Source organism: Primulina tabacum, chromosome 1 (genome assembly GCF_025594145.1).
Source record: "Primulina tabacum isolate GXHZ01 chromosome 1, ASM2559414v2, whole genome shotgun sequence".
Classification (NCBI taxonomy): Eukaryota; Viridiplantae; Streptophyta; class Magnoliopsida; order Lamiales; family Gesneriaceae; genus Primulina; species Primulina tabacum.
The window spans coordinates 22921447-22942788 of NC_134550.1; positions in this window are offsets into that span (position 1 = coordinate 22921447).

Below are 21342 nucleotides of genomic sequence, written 5' to 3' on the forward strand. Positions count from 1 at the left end.
ATCCACATCGATAGCCAAACATCCGGTGACAGACTTTGGCACAATCGCCAATACACTATCTTGTGACATCGTGCAATGTGCCCGTGGCGATCCCACCACTATCAGGCACTTCTGTCACAAGATTACTCGTCTAATACCTGCTGTCTATAAATCAAGAGAACAAGTACATCAATCAAATCAATACAATAAGGTAAAGTATGTGATTTAGGGAAACACGAGCCAAACCTCACTCGAGTTGTGCAATCCCAACTCAACATTAATTTATACCTTTATCTTCTCGCTCTGACGAAGACGAAGTCCTGAATTCAACTCTGTCCATTTTCAATCTGGTAATAACAATACCGAACAGACACAATATCAATATATAACTCAATTCAGAACATGTTCTGATTAATACTCAAATCAAAATAAACTCTTATCAATGTTAATCAACATACGGTACCATAATACAATCTAAAGCAATACTGAATCTGATCCATATCAATCAACTGATGTTTCGATGGCATAATAATACAGTCTCGATAACTCCATCAGTCCCAATATCACAGATATAATACCAGAACTCATAATCACTATTGATATAACTCATAATTCCAACGATAATACAAATCTGATATCGAATTTCAGTCAAATCGATTCCCAAAATCATAACAATTACAGAAATAGTATGTTCTTTAATCTGACTTCAATTATATGATGTCTACTATATCAGAAACACCATATATGATTTATATTCAATTCTGACAATATCCTAAATTAAAATCATGTCTAAACGTAACAAAACTTACGTCCAGTTGTAGCGTGCGTCGATAGGAACACAGTACCGTACTCGGATTCAAAATCTGATGGACGGATCGAAATATAATGCGTAGGATTTTCAGAAGCCTTCCTCGTTCCTTTTCTTTGTTTTTCCGTCTGATAATTATGAGGGATTTGTATACATATATATATCCAATTGCATGTGATGATACGTGGCTGATTTTTCATATTTTGCAAGCGGCGCTCGGGCGGTTAATCTTTACCGCTCGGGAGCGGAAGTTTCTGTCGAGATAATCAGCCGATCATCTCCTTGCGCTTGGGCGGTAATATTCTACCGCTCGGGGGCCAAACATTCTGTCTAAATTCATGGTGCATTGGCGCTCGGGCGGTTCTTTTCTACCGCTCAGGCGCGAGATGTTCGGTCCAACCTCTTGGCTTATAATGTAACGATGCCCTGCTTCTTCATTTGAGTTCCTATAACCTCAATTCTGTCTATTAATCAACGTCTGATTACAGCAATTAAATCTCGGGCATTACATTTCTCCCCCCCTTAGATATGATTTCGTTCCTGAAATCACAGGCAATCAAATCAGATAAAGAAAGAAATATCTAATAGAATCAGTCATAACTCCTTTCAGTGTAATAACTCTGAACATCGCTACCTCATATCAGACTCAGTCTTCCAGGTAGCCTCTTCGATGCCCTGATGACTGTACTGTACTTCCAACAGCGGAATATTCTTCATTCGGAAATATCTTTCTTTCATGAATCTCTGATTTTACTCTGGAATAATCATTCAAGAAGTATAATATCATAATACCACTCGAAATAGCTCTAACAGAATTAATCTTACAATACTGGCTATACAACATCCGTATATACCACCATCAACAAGCTCATAACAAATCAACATAACATCTCCTATCAACTCTGATAATTCCAATCAAGGTTATATTCAATCTTCCAGCTTCAAATATCAACAGTCATCATCCGACGTTGATATATTCAATCTATTTATTCTGAGATGTCTTTATTTTCTTCTAAATTAGTTTCATTTTCTTTATCATATTTCTGATCCTATCCGATCCAATCTCAGGCATCTCGGAGATATTATTCTCATACGAAGAAAATCTACCGTTCTTACTGTACAATACCTAGACTGAAGCTATTTCAATACTCATCTGATAGCTATTGTTGTACAATCATTCACAAAGTGATAACACATAGTATCAACTAATGCTAAAATCCAGCACTACAGTTCCTGGATATCCTCCAGTATCAGGATAGTTACTCCAACTATCTGTCGATCTATAGACGATAAGTGAAAGAGTTTATTGTATACTATGCCAAAAGTACAAAATTAAACGAAAATCACAGTCTGATAAAATCAACTTTGGCATTCAGTACAATCTATCCTCTTTTCTAACATAAATCTCCATCGACTGGTCATATCCGTAAGTCTTCATGTACAAATAATATATGCAAATTCACGAAATCTATTAATAACAATCACATCGCATCACAATCTTGAAAAGATTTCGGTGGTTTCATTATGAAATCTATAGAAATGTACTCCCATTTCTATTCAAGAATCGATAATCGATATAACCAATCTCCGGTTTTCCCCTTTTCTGCTACCAGAAAAAATACTGAATCGACTACTGTGCGCTTCTGACCATATCTGTCATTTCTGATTCGAAATATTCGGCACAAACAAGTCGGTTATGCATATATAAATATATATAACAGTATTACATACCTGGTATTCTGATCGACGTTCGCTTCAGAGTATCGAAATCAAGTTCTGACTAGTCTGATCAAACTTCTGATCTGCGGTATATTTCAAAATCAGCTCTGATTCGGCTTGAACTGTATATAATCTCAAGGTTCATAACAATCGGCATCAAATACGGATTCAGAGTAACAGCAATATCGGATCGGATTCAAAATACCAATCATTTATACTAATCTAGTAAACACATAAAACGCAATTTCTGACATTTCTGACATTTCTGAAGTTATGCCATTTTCAATGTCATTCTCAGCCACAGATCGCGATCTCAACTGTGCTACAATCAGTCAATATACTATCTTCAGATATCATAGACTCTGAGTACCCTCTGTTGCAATAAAGATTCATATCTGAACAATTCTGTATACAACCATCTCAGTTCTCAGAATATTCAATACAAATTTCAACTGTTTGATTCAATCAATAATACGCTGCGAATATATCAAAATATCATAGATAACACGAGCATAAACTCCTCAGAACACTTCTGAGCACATGATTTATCAATTTATAAACAGAACAGAAATATTTTACAGAGAAACACATAACCAGATGTAACTCTAACTCTCAGACAGCAAATCTTCTAACTGACATTTCAAGTCTTTCAATTCAATCAATATCATTCTGTAATGAAGTCTAAAATGAAATCCATACCTGATATCAAATCAAGGCTGAAGTCGCTCTCCCTGATATAAGACAAACCCGGAATTTTATCTGAAAAGACTAGAAATTTCCCTGCTACTGGCAACTCAGCTCATGGTATACTCAATTTCAGTAATCACTGAATGTATAAGGAATAACTCCATTTCTTTCGATAATCATCGAATCATACATAATACGGATATCAAGGAATTCAAAATCGAGAATCCTTACCGTATATCATTCATTCTTTGGTCATTTCAGGTCCGAATCTTACCATCTCCTGGCAAGAATCTATAATAGTTCTGTACTTGTTAGAATATCAATATCAGTAATGTAATCAGAATCAGACAACACAAGTACAACACAATCTAATTCAATCCCATTCCCTTTTTACTGTAGTATACAATATATCACAGAATTCACTGATATCAATTCCTCTCCCCAAAAGGGACAAAGATCCATACTACAGTAATACAGACCTAGTAGGTACACATATATCAATACAACTCAGTCAAAGATAATCGTAGGGAATGCATTAGTATATATCAATACATATGCAACATAATCATAAAAGATTATTACCTGCCACTATATCATCACGTGTATCCTGGGTTTGTTCCTCGATCACTACTACCAGATGATTGTGCTCCCTGAAATCTTCGGGAACCTTTCTGTGGACAAACTCTAGCAAAGTGTCCCTGCTGTTTACATATATTGCACCTACCAGTCACTCCCTGGCACTGCTCCATGGGATGTCTCCCTCCGTAAGTCCTGCAATAAACTCCAGTATAACTCGGGCAAGAACCACTGGAGCTAGATGAACCGCTCCCTAACTTCTTGAACTGTTTCTTTCGAGCTTTCAGCAAATCTTGCTTCCCACTCGTACTGCCACTATCCAATCGGAGAGGGGATTGTTGTGTCTGGGTTTGCATTGCACACAAACTTTCTTGTTGTCTAATCAGACTCGCCTCAGCTCTTTTTGCTTTATTCAAAGTATCACCAAAATGGTAAGGTCGCTGCATATTTATCAATGCAACTATCTCTGAATTCAATCCTTTGATGAACTGCTCAGCTACAGCTTCATCATTCCCAGCTATCTGAGGAACAAAACGCAGTAAAGTAGAGAATTTAGCAACATATTCTTCAATATTCAGTTGGCCATGTCTCAAATTTTCAAACTCTGCTCTCTTGTCCTCTCGGTACGATCCTGAGAAGAATCTTCGATAAAATTCAGCTTTAAAGACTTCCCACGTAATCACCGTACTACGCTGTTCTAATACTCCTTTGATTGTAATCCACCAACTCCCGGCGGCCTCTCGTAACTGGTTGGGCACCAGTTTGATTCTCTGTTCATCTGGATAATCCAGACAATCAAACAGTATTTCTATGTCATCTAACCAATTCTCACAATCTTCAGACGTCTCAACACCCCTCAGAATCGGCGGCTGAAATGACTGAAACTGTTTCAACTGTGTTTCCATCGGAGTTTCTGATACATCTATCTGATCAGTCGAAGTACTACCCCTTTCCGGAATTCTTCGAGGAGGTATATCTGATCACCACAAGGGTTAGCAATCACAGAAGATAAATCCATCTCAGTCCCTTCCTGATCAGCTTACCTCTGATCAAGAATTGGTTCTGATTCATTTTCAAATCAGGCATATTACCAAATCAATTCAGATATTCAGGTAATCATGTAATTAAAAGCAGTAAATCATATTTAGCATGCTAGCATACACAGTGTAATTCAACATTATAATAAATCACATGCTAGCAATCAAAAGCAGGAAAGAAAACTCAATCTACCCCGCTCACTAGCTTCTATCTTTGTCTCAAGAAACTACAGTTCTAGAACCTACTGTTCTGGAACCTAATGCTCTGATACCACCTATTGTGGGGACCCGACGCTAATTCATTCCTTAATCGTCTTTAAGAATAATTCAAACAATTATAATAAACAGGGTCTAATTTTTTTTTTTTAAAATACAAAGCGGAAACGTAATGTAATTCAATTCAAGTTACATATTAAACATAAACATACAAATCTTGTATTATCTACAAGAATTCAACTAGGTTCAATTATATATCAGTGCTGAATCCTAAGTTGCTTCGAAGCCCGGATCTCCACGCTATCTAGTCCAGCCTCGTTCTCTTCTTGACCCTGATCCTGTCCTACCTAATGTCATGCACACATACAAACAAGACAACAGCCGGATAACTCCGGTTAGAATTACATTCTCAATATAAATCATGTATACATGCAATCATAAAACAATATAAAAGCATATAACAGATATGTCTAACATGTATTCAAATCAGAATATAAATCCATATCAATAATAAATCCTATTCTAAACATGTACCATCATCAGGAACATAATTCATCATGTACCATATTCAGGAACATAATCAATGTAACTCAATATAAACTGTCAATTAGACTCATGACTCCACAATTAAGACCAGACTCAATCCTAGTCTAGGGATCCCGATTTCCAGATGTGGGTATTCCCATATCGACCAACAGTAATAAAAAAGACTCCAGTTCTATCCACGTCGATAGGGTATCGATCACCAGTAATAGAAAAAGCTCGGATTCTATCCACATCGGTATAGTATCGATCACCAGTAATAGAAGAAACTCTGATTCTATCCACATCGATATAATATCGATCATCAGTAATAGAAGAAGTTATAATTCTATCCACATCGATACGGTACCGATCACCAGTAATAGAAGAAGCTACAATTCTATCCACATCGATAGCCAAACATCCGGTGACAGACTTTGGCACAATCACCAATACACTATCTTGTGACATCGTGCAATGTGCCCGTGGCGATCCACCACTATCAGGCACTTCTGTCACAAGATTACTCGTCTAATACCTGCTGTCTATAAATCAAGAGAACAAGTACATCAATCAAATCAATACAATAAGGTAAAGTATGTTATTTAGAGAAACTCGAGCCAAACCTCACTCGAGTTGTGCAATCCCAACTCAACATTAATTTATACCTTTATCTTCTCGCTCTGACGAAGACGAAGTCCTGAATTCAACTCTGTCCATTCTCAATCTGGTAATAACAATACCGAACAGACACAATATCAATATATAACTCAAATCAGAACATGTTCTGATTAATACTCAAATCAAAATACACTGATCAATGTTAATCAACATACGGTACCACAATACAATCTAAAGCAATACCGAATCTGATCCATATCAATCAACTGATGTTTCGACGGCATAATAATACAGTCTCGATAACCCCGTCAGTCCAAATATCACAGATATAATACCAGAACTCATAATAACTGTCGATATAACACATAATTCCAACGATAATACAAATCTGATATCGAATTTCAGTCAAATCGATTCCGAAAATCATAACAATTACAAATATAGTATGTTCTTTAATCTGACTTCAATTATATGATGTCTACTATATCAGAAACACCATATATGATTCACATTCAATTCTGACAATATCATAAATCAAAATCATGTCTAAACGTAAAAAAACTTACGTCCAGTTGTAGCCTGCGTCGATAGGAACACAGTACCGTACTCGGATTCAAAATCTGACGGACGGATCGAAATATAATGCGTAAGGAATTTCAGAAGCCTTCCTCGTTCCTTTTCTTTGTTTTTCCGTCTGATATTTCTGAGGGATTTGTATACATATATATATCCAATTGCATGTAATGATACGTGGCTGATTTTCCATATTTTGCAAGCGGCGCTCGGGCGCGGAAGTTTCTGTCGAGATACTCAGCCGATCATCTCCTGGCGCTCGGGCGGTAATATTCTACCGCTCGGACGCCAAACATTCTGTCTAATTCATGGTGCATTGGCGCTTGGGCGGTTCTTTTCTACCGCTCAGGCGCGAGATGTTCGGTCCAACATCTTGAGATGTTCGGTCCAACCTCTTGGATTATAATATAACAATGCCCTGCTTCTTCATTTGAGTTCCTATAACCTCAATTCTGTCAATTAATCAACGTTTGATTACAGCAATTAAATCTCGGGCATTACACAAAGGACCTCGCGCATATGCGCCGGGTGAGGGCGCACATATGCGCGAGTTGCCGAGAAGACACGCGCCGAGACATAGTGTCTCGCGCATATGCGCCGAGGAGGGTCGCGCATATGCGCGAGACGTGCTGCACTTAGGGGAAGCCACCTATCCTTGCCATGCATATATGATATGTAAACTTTCATTTCCCCTCAAAATTTTCAGAAGAAGAATGGAGAAAGTAGTGGAATTGCGAACGCCTTTTTATATTTTAGATTTAGAATTGCGAAAGATCCGTCCGTCTGATTTTGAATCCGATTGCAGTACCGTGTTCCTATCGACAAAAGCATCAACTGGACGTAAGTTTTACTACGTTTTGTTATGATTTTAAAATAAGATATTGAAGGAATCGGATATAATTCAATTATGGTGTTCTTGACATAGTAGACATCGTATAATCGAAATCGGATTGAAGAACAGATACTGTATGAAATTGTTATGATTTTCAGAGCTGATTTGATTGAGATTTGATATCTGATTTGTGTTGTTATCGATTGTGAGATGTTGGGATTGATATCTGATTGATAATGTATCGCTGGGTATATTGAGTTTGTACCGTTATGCCGTTGAAACAGAATTAGATTGAATTCAGATTATATCCAATATTGATTGAGTGGTATTTTGATATTGTACCTATCGAATATGTCATTTCAGATTTGATATTGACAGCTACGAATTTGAGACTTCAACAGAGCCAGAAACCCGACAAAAGAAAGGTATAAATCAATATTAATCGGGAGATCGACTCGAGTTAGATTGGACTTGATTTTCCCGAAAACCACATACTTTATTTATTGCATTGATATTTGCAATTTATGATATTGATATGCTTAGCCTATTGAGTTATATCAAAGCATGTATTTAGTCATGGGCGGAGATGCCTAGTTATTGGCGGATATGCCAAGTCTTTGGCGGATATGCCAAGACACTGGATGTTTGATTTATATCGATGTGGCGTAGGAGCGGATCGTCTTCTATTGCGGAGATTCGGTATAATGTAACATCCAGGGACCGGGATCCCTAGATTAGAGATGAGTCGATTCTGAGATGACGAGTCATGAGTTTATTTACAGTTTTACATCATTCATGTTTTCGGATTTGATACATGTTATTGATAACTGTTATATGCTTTTATATATTTTTTTATATGATTGCATGTTTACATTGGTTATACTTCGATTATATTCTCACCGGAATTATCCGGCTGTTGTCATGTTTGTATGTGTGCATGACAACAGATTGGACAGGATCAGGGTCAAGAAGAGGATGAGAAAGGACAAGTTAGCGTTGAGATCCGGATCAGAAGTAGATAGGCTTCAGCACTTGATATATAGTAGTTGAACCCTAGTTTGATTTTAATGTATTGAGTACAAGACATGTACTTTACTTTTGATATGTGTATCAGATTGATTACATTACGTTTCCGCACTTGTATTTTAAAAAAAAATTTAGACCCTGTTTATTAATTGATCTAATTATTCCCAAAGATGATTAAGAAATGAATTAGCGTCTGGGTCCCCACAGTAGGTGGTATCAGAGCAGTAGGTTCCTTAGACTAAGATAGGAGCTAGTTAGCGGGGTAGAATGAGTTTCTTCCTTGCTTTTGATTGCTAGCATGTTTTACTGCTTTGAACTGCATGTTTACCAGATTATCTGATTTGATTGGAAACATGTGCTATTGAGAATGAATCAGAACCGATTCTTGATCAGTAGTAAGATGATCAGAGGAGGACTGAAACATGTTTGTGGTATTTGTTTACTAATCCTTTTGATAATCAGATATGCCTCCTCGAAGAGTACCAGAACAGGGTAGTTATTCTGCGAATCCGATGGATGTGACAGCAACACCGATGGAAACGTTACTGAAGATGTTTCAGTCGTTTAAACCACCAACCTTGAAAGGAACAGAGACTTCTGTTGATTGTGAGTGTTGGTTAGATGACACCGAAATGCTGTTTGATTCATTGGATTACAGAGATGAGCGCCGAGTCCGATTGATTGGGCACCAGTTGCATGACGTTGCAAAGAACTGGTGAATCACGACCAGCAGAGCATTGGAGCATAGAGTTACGAATATCACTTGGAATGTCTTTAAAGCTGAGTTTTATCAGAGATTTTTCCAGGTGTCGTACAAGAAAGACAAAGGGGCAGAGTTTGCCAATCTGAGACAGGGTCAGTTGAACATAGAGGAGTATGTGGCCAAGTTCTCTACTTTATTGCGTTTTGCTTCGCACGTTGCTGAGAATGACGAGGCTGTTGCTGATCAGTTCATCAATGGACTGAATCCTGAGATTTTTACATTGGTGAACACAGGGCGACCGAAAAACTTCGCTGATGCTTTGAACAGAGCAAAAGGAGCTGAAGCTGGTCTGATAAGACAGAAAGGAGCTTCGTATGTTCCTCCAGCACCGAGACCCCAGCAACTCCCTCCCAGATTTGAGAGTGGCAGCAGTAGTGGAAAGAAAGATTATCTGAAAGCCAGAGGAAAACAGTTTAAGAAGTCTGGCATCAGTTCTTCTAGCTCCAGTGGCTCCCGACAGAGCCAGAGTTATACCGGGGCTTATTACAGAACTTGCGGAGGGAGACATCCGACCGAGCAATGCCAGGGAGTGATTGGTAGTTGCCGCATTTGCAGACAACATGGACATTTTGCTAGAGTATGTCCACAGAGAGTTTCCCAGGGATCCCAGGGAGCAGAGTCATCTAGATCAGTGGTTCAGACAGATAGACGATCATCTGCTGTTCATTCTTTCCAGCCACCACCGACTACTACTCCGTCACAGCAGAGGCCAGGAGGAAGCCAGACAGTTAGCCAGCCTTCTAGACAGCAGGCCAGAGTATTTGCTTTGACAGAGGAACAGGCTCAGGAAGCACCAGATGATGTGGTTGCAGGTAACTGTTCTCTATGTGGTTATCCTACTTATGTATTGATAGATACGGGTGCTTCTCATACATTTTTATCTGAGCGATTTGCATTGATTCATGCATTGCCTGTTGAGTCTTTATCTGTTGTAGTGTCTGTCTCTTCTCCTTTTGGGACAGGTTTGATATCAGTAAAGTCTGTGAAACATTGTCCACTACAGTATGACGGGCATGAGATTGATTTAGATTGTATTGTGCTTGGATTGTCTGATTTTGATTGTATTATCGGTATCGATATTCTGACCAAGTACAGAGCTACCGTTGATAGTTTCCATAAGATTGTGAGATTCAGACCTGATATGGCAAATGAATGGAAATTTACGGTAAGGGTTCTATATATAGAATTCCTTTGATATCTGCTATGTCTATGACTCAATTATTACAGAAACGAGCAGAGGGATTCCTTGTCTATTCAGTTGATTTACTGAAGTCGAGTCCATCATTGGCTGATTTTCTAGTGGTATGTGAGTTTGCTGATGTCTTTCCAGATGAGATTCCGGGTTTGCCTCCGATTCGAGAAATAGACATCAGCATTGAATTGGTACAAGGTACAGTTCCGATTTCTAGAGCTCCGTACCGAATGACACCGATTGAACTGAAAGAGTTGAAAGAGCAGTTAGAAGATCTACTGGCCAAGGGGTACATCAGACTGAGTGTTTCTCCTTGGGATGCTCCAGTACTGTTTTTCAGAAAGAAGGACGGTTCAATGAGACTTTGTATTGATTACCGGCAATTGAACAAGGCTACGGTAAAGAACAAATACCCTTTGCCTCGTATTGATGATTTATTTGTTAAGTTGCAGGGTTCTTCTGTTTATTCCAAGATCGATATGAGATCTGGATATCATCAGCTGAGAGTCAGAGATTCTGATATCTCGAAGACAATGTTTAGAACCAGGTATGGGCATTATGAGTTTATTGTCATGCCGTTTAGGTTGACTAATGCTCCAGCTGTATTTATGGGTCTGATGAACCGTGTATTTCAGAAGTATCTCGATGATTTCGTGATTATTTTTATTGATGATATATTGATTTATTCAAAGAATATGATGATCATGCTGAGCATCTGAGAACTGTGTGAGTTCTGGCTGAGACAGGTTGTATTTCTGGGTCACATTATATCTAGAGATGGGATTTCTGTTGATCCTAGCAAGGTTGAGGCTGTGATCAGTTGGCCGAGACCGACTTCTGTGCCAAAGATACGCAGCTTTATGGGTTTGGCAGGATATTACCGACGGTTCATTAAAGATTTCTCGAGTATTGCTAAACCGATTACTCAGCTGACTAAGAAGAATGCACCATTTATTTGGTTAGAAGACTGTGAGTCCAGTTTTCTTGAGTTGAATAAGAGACTGACCAGTGCTCCGATCTTGACGATTCCATCAAATACTGGTGATTTTGTTGTCTATTGCGATGCTTCTCACAGAGGATTGGGTTGTGTTTTGATGCAACGAGGACATGTTATCGCTTATGCCTCGAGACAGTTAAAGCCACATGAGACTCGCTACCCAATTCATGACCTTGAATTGGCAGCCATTTTTTTTGCTTTGAAGATATGGCGAAATTACTTATATGGTGAGAAGTTTGAGATTTATTCTGATCATAAAAGCTTGAAATATCTATTTTCACAGTCAGAACTGAATATGAGGCAGCGAAGATGGCTTGATTTATTGAAAGATTTTGATTGTGAAATCAAGTACTATCCGGGGAAATCCAATGCAGCAGCTGATGCACTGAGTCGAAAGGTATGTTATTTATCCTTATCGATGATGGGTGTTTCGAATTTGATTGAAGATTGTTGTTTGTCTGGATTAGTATTTGAGAAAGATTGTAAACCATTGAGATTATATGTTGTTCAAGTCGAACCAAAACTGATTTTGAGAATTGAAGCGGCTCAAAAAATTGATCAGAATGTTCAGAACTCGATAGCGATGGTCAGAGCAGGGCATCGATCGGAGTCTCAGGTACGTGATGGTGTACTGTATGTGAATAATCGTCTTGTTGTACCGGAGGTTTCAGATTAAAAACGACATATATTGTCAAAAGCGCATAGCAGTCGATTCAGTATTCATCCTGGTGGCAGAAAGATGTACAAATATTTGAAAAGACAGTTTTGGTCGAAACAGATGAAAGCTGATATTGCTGAATTTGTATCCAAATGTCTGAATTGCCAGCAAGTGAAATCCGAGAGAAACAAACCAGGAGGTCTATTACAGAGTTTGTCCATTCCTGAATGGAAATGGGATCACATTTCCAAGGATTTTGTAACGAAACTACTGAGATCCTCCGGAGGTTGTGATGCAATTTTAGTCGTGATTGACAGATTGACCAAATACGCATGTTTTATTCCGTACAAGATGACGTACTGACATGACCAGATGGCAGAGATTTATGTCAGAGATGTGGTCAGATTGCATGCAGTGCAAAAGTCGATTGTTTCAGACCGTGATCCTCAGTTTACTTCGCACTTCTGGCAGAGTTTACAGCAGGATCTAGGTACGAAGTTACATCTGAGTACCGCATATCATCCACAGACTGACGGACAGTCAAAGCTGTAATACCCGAGATTTTGATTATTGTAATCTGAAATGATTTGTTGATAATTGAATTGATTATAGATGGAACGGATTAGACCGGGAATGCCGGAAAGAAGATTGAAGTTATGTGCGAGGATGAGCCCTCGCGTATATGCGTGACCCCGCCGGGCGCATATGCGCGACAAGGACCGGCGCATATGCACGAGGATGTCAGAGAGTTTCAAAGAACCTCGTGCATATGCGCCGGGTGAGGACGCGCATATGCGCGAGTTGCTGTGAAGATACGTGCCGAGATATAGTGTCTCGCACATATGCGCCGAAGGAGGTCGCGCATATGCACGAGACGTGCTAGTTAAAGGAGTATGCCACGTTTTGTTGGCCATGCAATTGATATATGTATAGTTCAATTGTTCACTAGCCTTTGGAAGAAAGAATCGAGAATCGAGGGAAAAGCTTCAGAGAGTATTCAAGCTTCTTCGTACTTTCAAGTTGAGATTGTGCCTAATCCGGCTACCCGATTTTCAATACGAGTTTATTATTGTGTTCCTACCGTTACAGGCTTCACACAGACGTAAGTTTCGTACATTTTGAAATGATTTTGCCAGAATCAGATATGATTGATATATGGTGTTCTTGACATAGTAGACATCGTATAATCGGAACCGGATTGAAGAACAGATACCGTATGAAATTATTATGATTTTCAGAGTTGATTTGATTGAGATTTGATATCAGATTGTTTTGTTATCGATTATGAATGGTGGAGATTGATATCTGATTGATATTGTATTACTGGGTATGTTGAGATTGTGCAGTTATGCCGTTAAAACATAATTAGATTGAGTTCTGATTATATTCAGTATTGATTTGAATGGTGTATTGATATTCTATTCCTCAAATATGCCATTCCAGATTGATATCGAAGGCTTCGAAGACAGATCAGAACCAAACCCAACGAAAAAAGGTATAAATCAATGTTGATTCGGGATTGCACAACTCGAGTTTGATTTAACTTGAGTTTCCCAAAATCACATACTTAGTTGTCATTGCCTCGATATGTTGCAATTTTTGAGATTGATATGCTTATTCTATTGATTTATAGTTAATCATATGTTATGTGAGGAGTCATGGGTGGATGTGCCTAGTCCTTGGGCTGATGTGCCTGATATTTGGCGGAGATGCCAATTTGGCGGAGAGGCCAAGTCTTGGGCAGAGGTGCCAAGACACCGGACGTTTGGTCATATCGATGTTGCCTAGGAGTAGAGCGACTTCTATTGCCGAGATTCGATATGGACATGACCAAAGTCCGTAAATAAGAACGTACCGTCACCGCGATCGGGAGAGTAGGTGAGAGATTGTTACGTTCTTATTCAGATTGGGATCCCGAGATTAGGAAAGAGTCGAGTAAGAGATTATGAGTCAGAGTTGATTTGCAGTTTTACATTGATTCATGTCTTTCAGATTTTATACATGTTATTGATATTTATTTCATGCTTTGATATCTGTTTATATGATTGCATGTATACATGATTTATACTGTGAATATATTTCTCACCGGAGTTATCCGGCTGTTGTTGTGTTTGTATGTGTGCATGACAACAGGTGGGGCAGGATCAGGGTCAAGATGAGGATGAGAGATTATACTTTACCGTGGATATTCGGACCAAGAAGTAGAGTAGGTTTCAGCACTTGATATTTAGTAATTGAACCCTAGTTTAATTTTAATGTATTGAGTACAAGACATGTACTTTACTTTTGATATGTATATCAGATTGATTTCATTACGTTTCCGCACTTGTATTTTTTTAAAAAAAAATTTAGACCATGTTTATCTTAATTGATTCAATTATTCCCAAAAATGATAAAAAAAATGAATTAGCGTCCGGGTCCACACAAGAGCGGACTATCCAGACACTGGAGGATATGCTTAGAGCTGCAGTGCTTAATTTTAGCACTAGTTAGCAAGATTCTTTGCCACTTTGTGAGTTTTCGTACAATAACAGCTATCAGACGAGTATTGAGATGGCTCCATTTGAAGCGTTGTACGGTAAGAAATGCAGATCCCCTCTGTATTGGGATGATATCTCTGAGGTACCTGAGATTGGACCTGATATGATCAGAGATATGACAGAAAAAGTGAAGCTGATTCAGAAGAGGATGAAGGCAGCTCAACACAGACAGGCCAAATATGCCAATGTTCGACGTAGACCATTGTTATTTGAGATAAGAGACCGAGTATTCTTGAAGATTTCACCTTTCAGAGGAGTTGTCAGATTTGGCAAGAAAGGGAAGTTGTCTCCACGTTATATTGGGCCATATGAGATTCTCGAGAAATAGGAGACCGCGCCTATCGACTCGGTTTACCGCCTTCTTTATCTGGGATACATGATGCCTTTCATGTTTCTTTATTGAGGAAATATCTTCTCGATGCTTCACATGTCATTCAACCAGACGAGGCAGAACTTGACGAGACATTGAGTTACTTCGAGAAACCGATTCAGATTCTTGATCGTAAAGAAAAGTAACTCAGAACGAAGACTATTCTGCTTGTGAAAGTTCAGTGGAGTCGTCATGGTATCGAAGAAGCTACGTGGGAAAAAGAATCAGATATGAGGCAGAGATTCCCAGAGTTATTTCACTGATGTGAGTCTTTTTATTTAGCTTCTGTTATACATTTCTTTCTGAAATGATTTGATTGCTTGTGATTTCGAGGATGAAATCGTATCTTAGGGGGGAGAAATGTAATGCCCGAGATTTTGATTATTGTAATATGAAATTATTTGTTGATAAATTGATTTGATTATAGACGGAACGGATCAGACCGGAAAAGGCGAGCGAAGACACGAATTATGTGCGAGGACTGAACCCCTCGCGCATATGCGCGACCAGACAGGGCGCATATGCGCGAGGTAGGCAGAGAACCTCGCGCATATGCGCGACTAGGCCCCGCGTATATGCGTGGGTATGGCAGAGAGTTGCAAAGGACCTCGCGCATATGCGCCGGCTGAGGGCGCGCATATGCGCGAGTTGCCGAGAAGACACGCGCCGAGGCATAGTGTATCGCGCATATGCGCAGAGGATGGTCGCGCATATGCGCGAAACGTGCTGCACTTAGGGGAAGCCACCTATCCTTGCCATGCATATATGATATGTAAACTTTCATTTCCCCTCAAAACTTTCAGAAGAAGAACGGAGAAAGTTGTGGAATTGCGAACGCATTTTTATATTTTAGATTTAGAATTGCGAAAGATCCGTCCATCAGATTTTGAATCCGAGTTCAGTACCGTGTTCCTATAGACAAGAGCTTCAACTGGACGTAAGTTTTACTACGTTTTGTTATGATTTGAAAATATGATATTGAAGGAATCGAATATGATTCATATATGGTGTTCTTGACATAGTACACATCATATAATCGAAACCGGATTGAAGAACAGATACTGTATGAAATTGTTATGATTTTCAGAGCTGATTTGATTGAGATTTGATATCTGATTTGTGTTGTTATTGATTTTGAGATGCTAGGATTGATATCTGATTGATATTTTATCGTTGGGTATATTGAGTTTGTACTGTTATGCCGTTGAAACAGAATTAGATTGAATTCTGATTATATCCAATATTGATTGAGTGGTATATCGATATTGTACCTATCGAATATGTCATTTCAGATTTGATATTGACAGCTTCGAATTCGAGACTTCGACAAAGCAAGAAACCCGACGAAAGAAAGGTATAAATCAATGTTAACCGGGAGATCGACTAGAGTCAGATTGGACTTGAGTTTCCCAAAAACCACATACTTTATTTATTGCATTGATATTTGCAATTTATGGGATTGATATGCTTAGTCTATTGAGTTATAGCAAAGCGTGTATTGAGTCATGGGCGGAGATGCCTAGTTATTAGCGGATATGCCAAGTCTTTGGCGGATATGCCAAGACACTGGATGTTTGATTTATATCGATGTGGCGTAAGAGCGGATCGGCTTCTATTGCGGAGATTCGGTATATTGTGATATCCAGGGACCGGGATCCCTAGATTAGAGATGAGTCGAGTCTGAGATGACGAGTCATGAGTTTATTTACAGTTTTACATCATTCATGTTTTCGGATTTGATACATGTTATTGATAACTGTTATATGCTTTTATATATGTTTTTATATGATTGCATGTTTACATTGGTTATACTTCGATTATATTCTCACCGGAATTATCCGGCTGTTGTCATGTTTGTATGTGTGCATGACAACAGATTGGACAGGATCAGGGTCAAGAAGAGGATGAGAAAGGACAAGTTAGCGTGGAGATCCGGATCAGAAGTAGATAGGCTTCAGCACTTGATATATAGTAGTTGAACCCTAGTTTGATTTTAATGTATTGAGTACAAGACATGTACTTTAATTTTGATATGTATATCAGATTGATTACATTACGTTTCCGCACTTGTATTTAAAAAAAAAAATTAGACCCTGTTTATTAATTGATCTAATTATTCCCAAAGATGATTAAAAAATGAATTAGCGTCCGGGTCCCCACACGATATACCAATGATTGCAGATTTGACAGGGATTTATGTGTTGAAGGGACCGTACTGTATGCTAATGATAAAGATAAAAAATTGTATATTAATTAAATGTTTTATAATATAAATATATAGTTTTTGTTTTATTAAATGTTTAAATATTATATGTTTTATAATAAATTGTATAAAATATAAGTTGTTGTGTAATTATAAGTTTTTACTATTTTTTACATGTTCGATAAAACAAGAATAAACTTGGCGTTACAAATGGGATTAAGATGATTCTTGGACCTGTAGAAAGTTGATGTTAATATCTACAATATTGGTGGCAAGCATGAGATAAAAATCTTCTCACAAGTGGGATCAAATTAAGCAACAATTAAAGTTACCAAAGAAGTGGCAGTTTTACCATGCTCTAGTATTTTGACCATATCTCTCAAATTACTTGGTCGAATGGTTAAAAAAAATACCACAATTCAAACAACTCAGATATCTACATGTTTTATTTTATGTGGAGAAGAAAATTCCGATGGGAAGATTTTCAAAAGTGATGTGTATTAAAATATTAATTTCTTGGAACACCAATGAAAACTTATGTGTAAAAAATAATATTTTATTTGTGGTTGTCTCCCCAAATTTGGCTATAAATAGGGGTGCATTGTAATGTATTGAGATATCCCTCATTTTATGAACAAACATTTGAGTTCATAATATTTCTCTCTTTGTTTTTCCTTTATTTCTTCATTTAAATATAATTAGCATGTTAAATTCATATTCAAAGTTTAGCTAACTTCCCAAAGTTGAAATGAAAAGGTGAAACTCTTGGCATGATAATAAGGTTATTAAAAGATAAGAATCTATGTTTTATATTATTTAATCATAATTTATTGTTTTTGTTATATTTATTTCTTTAAGCATTATTATACCCTACTTATAAGTAAGAGTTTTGATTTATTGTTGCTATATGTTACACTAAATTCTTGGAACCATTTAAGTGTTTGTTTGGTTTTGTTAACCATTTAAAGTGGGAACCTTGATTTAGTGTTTACAAATATATATAGCACAATAAATACTTGACAACATTTACAAGTTTTGGTATATATTATATACTTATAAGATAATAATATATAACATAATAAAAATATGATTATTTAATATATATTGGAACCATTTTATTAAGTGGATTTCAATAATGTTCATTAATGTTAACTTTATTAAAATACCAAGAGTGGTTCCTTTAATCTCAACTACTTAAATTAAAATTTGAACAATTAAAAATTACCAATTAAAGATTCAAACCATTAAAGAAAAAAAACAAAAACAAAAACAAAAAGACATTGTAGTGGACTTGTAATTACCTTAGCTTTCCTGTGGATACGATATTCGGATTCACCGAATTATACTACTTGTGGACAACCTGCTCTTGGGAGTGCAACAATCAAAGTCGCGACAGCTAACCATGACTAAAGCTTCTTGCAGGCACTATCTGCGATACCGAGTGGATCATGGGGCGATGCTACTAGATGATCTTACCATGATCCGATGGATGCAATCAAAAATGAGTTCTGAAATTTTTGATCAAGGAGTTGATGAAAATAATGAGGTTAACTAGGGTAAACCCGAATAAGGATACATGTTATTATGAATCACATGGAGATGCGAACCCAAGGCTAGTTGTATCCCTGAACCATTGAGGGTCACAAAATATCGGATTAAGTGTTCTCGTTAAGATAGTCAAATTTCAAGGAGTTGAAATTTTACGAATATAGTTTGATAGAGATCAAAAAGGAAGCTTATAAAGGAGTTTATGAGTTGAACCCATAGGATGAAAGAAATGGAAGTTGGCATAATTGCTAAATAAGGAAGGAGAGTAAAACTACATGTTTTGTAAAGGAGTTTCCAAAAAATGGCATGCACCAAATATGGCAAGTGAAAATTTGGATCTTAGAAGTTTTTATTTTTCATTATATGAACAAGATTTGTATCATTGGTACATCGGCGCTCGGATCGTTGATAGATGTTCTAATGAGTTCGGAATAATATATTTAGTGAATCGAGAATTTACTAATTAAATGATTGTATTAGTAGTAGAGACTACTAACATGTACGAATTTGATGAAACTTAAAATTAATAATTTATTATAAGTTAAAACCTGTATTTTAAAATTTAAGTTTCATTAAAATTATAAAATTATGTTATTTTAGTATTGTTTGTTTATATTTAATTGTCTTACTAAATATGCTTTATTTTCAGGTTTTCTACGTGTTGGTAAAATAATGATAACTCAAGCTAGAAAATTCAAATGGAGGTGACTCAAACATGTTTGGAATCCTTGACAAATTATCTACAACTTTGCAGAAGATATGATTGCATAAAAAGTTCATTAAGATGATCAAATTGTGCAAATATCAAAAGGAAGACAAATTTAACTTTTACTATGACCAGCATATAGTAAAAAAATCATAACTATTTCAATATTTAACCAAATGAGGTGAATCAAGTGGCCAAATTCATCTACAGACAATTCCCCACATGTTTTCCGTTTTGAGCAAAGTCAAATTCGGTGATTAAAGTCATGGAACAAAGCATTGAAAGAAGGGACATGGAATTGAACTTGAAAGAGACAAAGAATACTATTGCAACTACATGGCATTAATAAAAATTTTGACCATTTCTCTCATTTGGCCTATAAATAGAGGCCTTGTGCTAGCTTGAGAATCATTCTATCTCATTGTAAAATATAGTGTGAGTGTGTATCAAAGTTCTAAGTTCCAATATATTTTCTTTCATGTTCTCAACTATGAGAGATATTTTAGTGTTGATCAAAAGTAAGCTTATGGCAAGCTAAATCTATTATGTCAAGATGAAGAGGATGCATTCTTGGTGAAGTAAGATTGTTTTTATTTTGTATATTCTTTCTTTATTTCTTTTCATTTAGCTAACTTATTTTTATTGTAGGTATAAAAATGAATTATTTGTTGTTATCAATTTACATCAAATGCTTGATACCATTAAAGTGGTTATCTTGATTTGTTGTTTAATTTTGATACAATAAATATTTCATCACTTATTATTATATATATATTGATATATATATATATATTTATATAATAATATCATAATATTTCATTTAGACGATAGCGTGGCTCTGCCGGTTGTTCTAAATAAAATATTATGATTTAATACTAACATCTAACAATCTAACATTTACTTTATCGCAACTAACTTTTACTTTTCCGCAACTAACATTTACTTTATCGCAACTAACTTTTACTTTTCCGCAACTAACTTTTACTTTACCGCAACTAACTTATTAAATCAATATATTTCATTTAGGCAATAACGTGGCTCTGCCGGTTGTTCTAAATGAAATATGATGATTTAATTTAACATTTACTTTATGCAATTATTTATTTATATAGTTATAATTATAAGCATAGGTACCATATAAAAAATATCGGTTAATTCGGTATTTTCTATAGTGGGAACTATATTATATTATGTGTGTGTTTAATTTTCTTGGAACCATTATTTATGGTGGTTTCTTTTGTTTTACTTTTAGTTAAACAATATTACATAAATCAAGAATAAATTCTTAAGGCTTGACAAAATTTATAATTTGTAAACTTCATTCTTGCATTTGGTAATCTATAAATTAATAAATTTAAACTCAAAATAACCTCTCTGAGGATCGATCTCGTACTTACGAAATATATTACTTGTAGACAACCTACACTTTGGTGAATTATTATTTAAGTAGTAGCAAGTTTTTGGCGCCGTTGCCGGGGAGGTATAAATTAAGTTTATATTTGTTAATTATGTTTTATTGATAAGTATTGTGTTGTTTTTTTTTTTTTGTATGAGTATTTGGAGTCGAAAAAAAAGTGGTAGACTTATTCGAGTATCTGAAAATAATTTAAACATGGATGATAATTCAAATAATCAAGATAATGATAATAATAATAATAATAATAATCAAGAACATGATCTATTAAGAACACTTAGGCACCATATGAACCCTATTAGAACTAGTGCCCCATCTTGTTTAGTTTTTCCTTCTGATGCATCTAATTTCAACT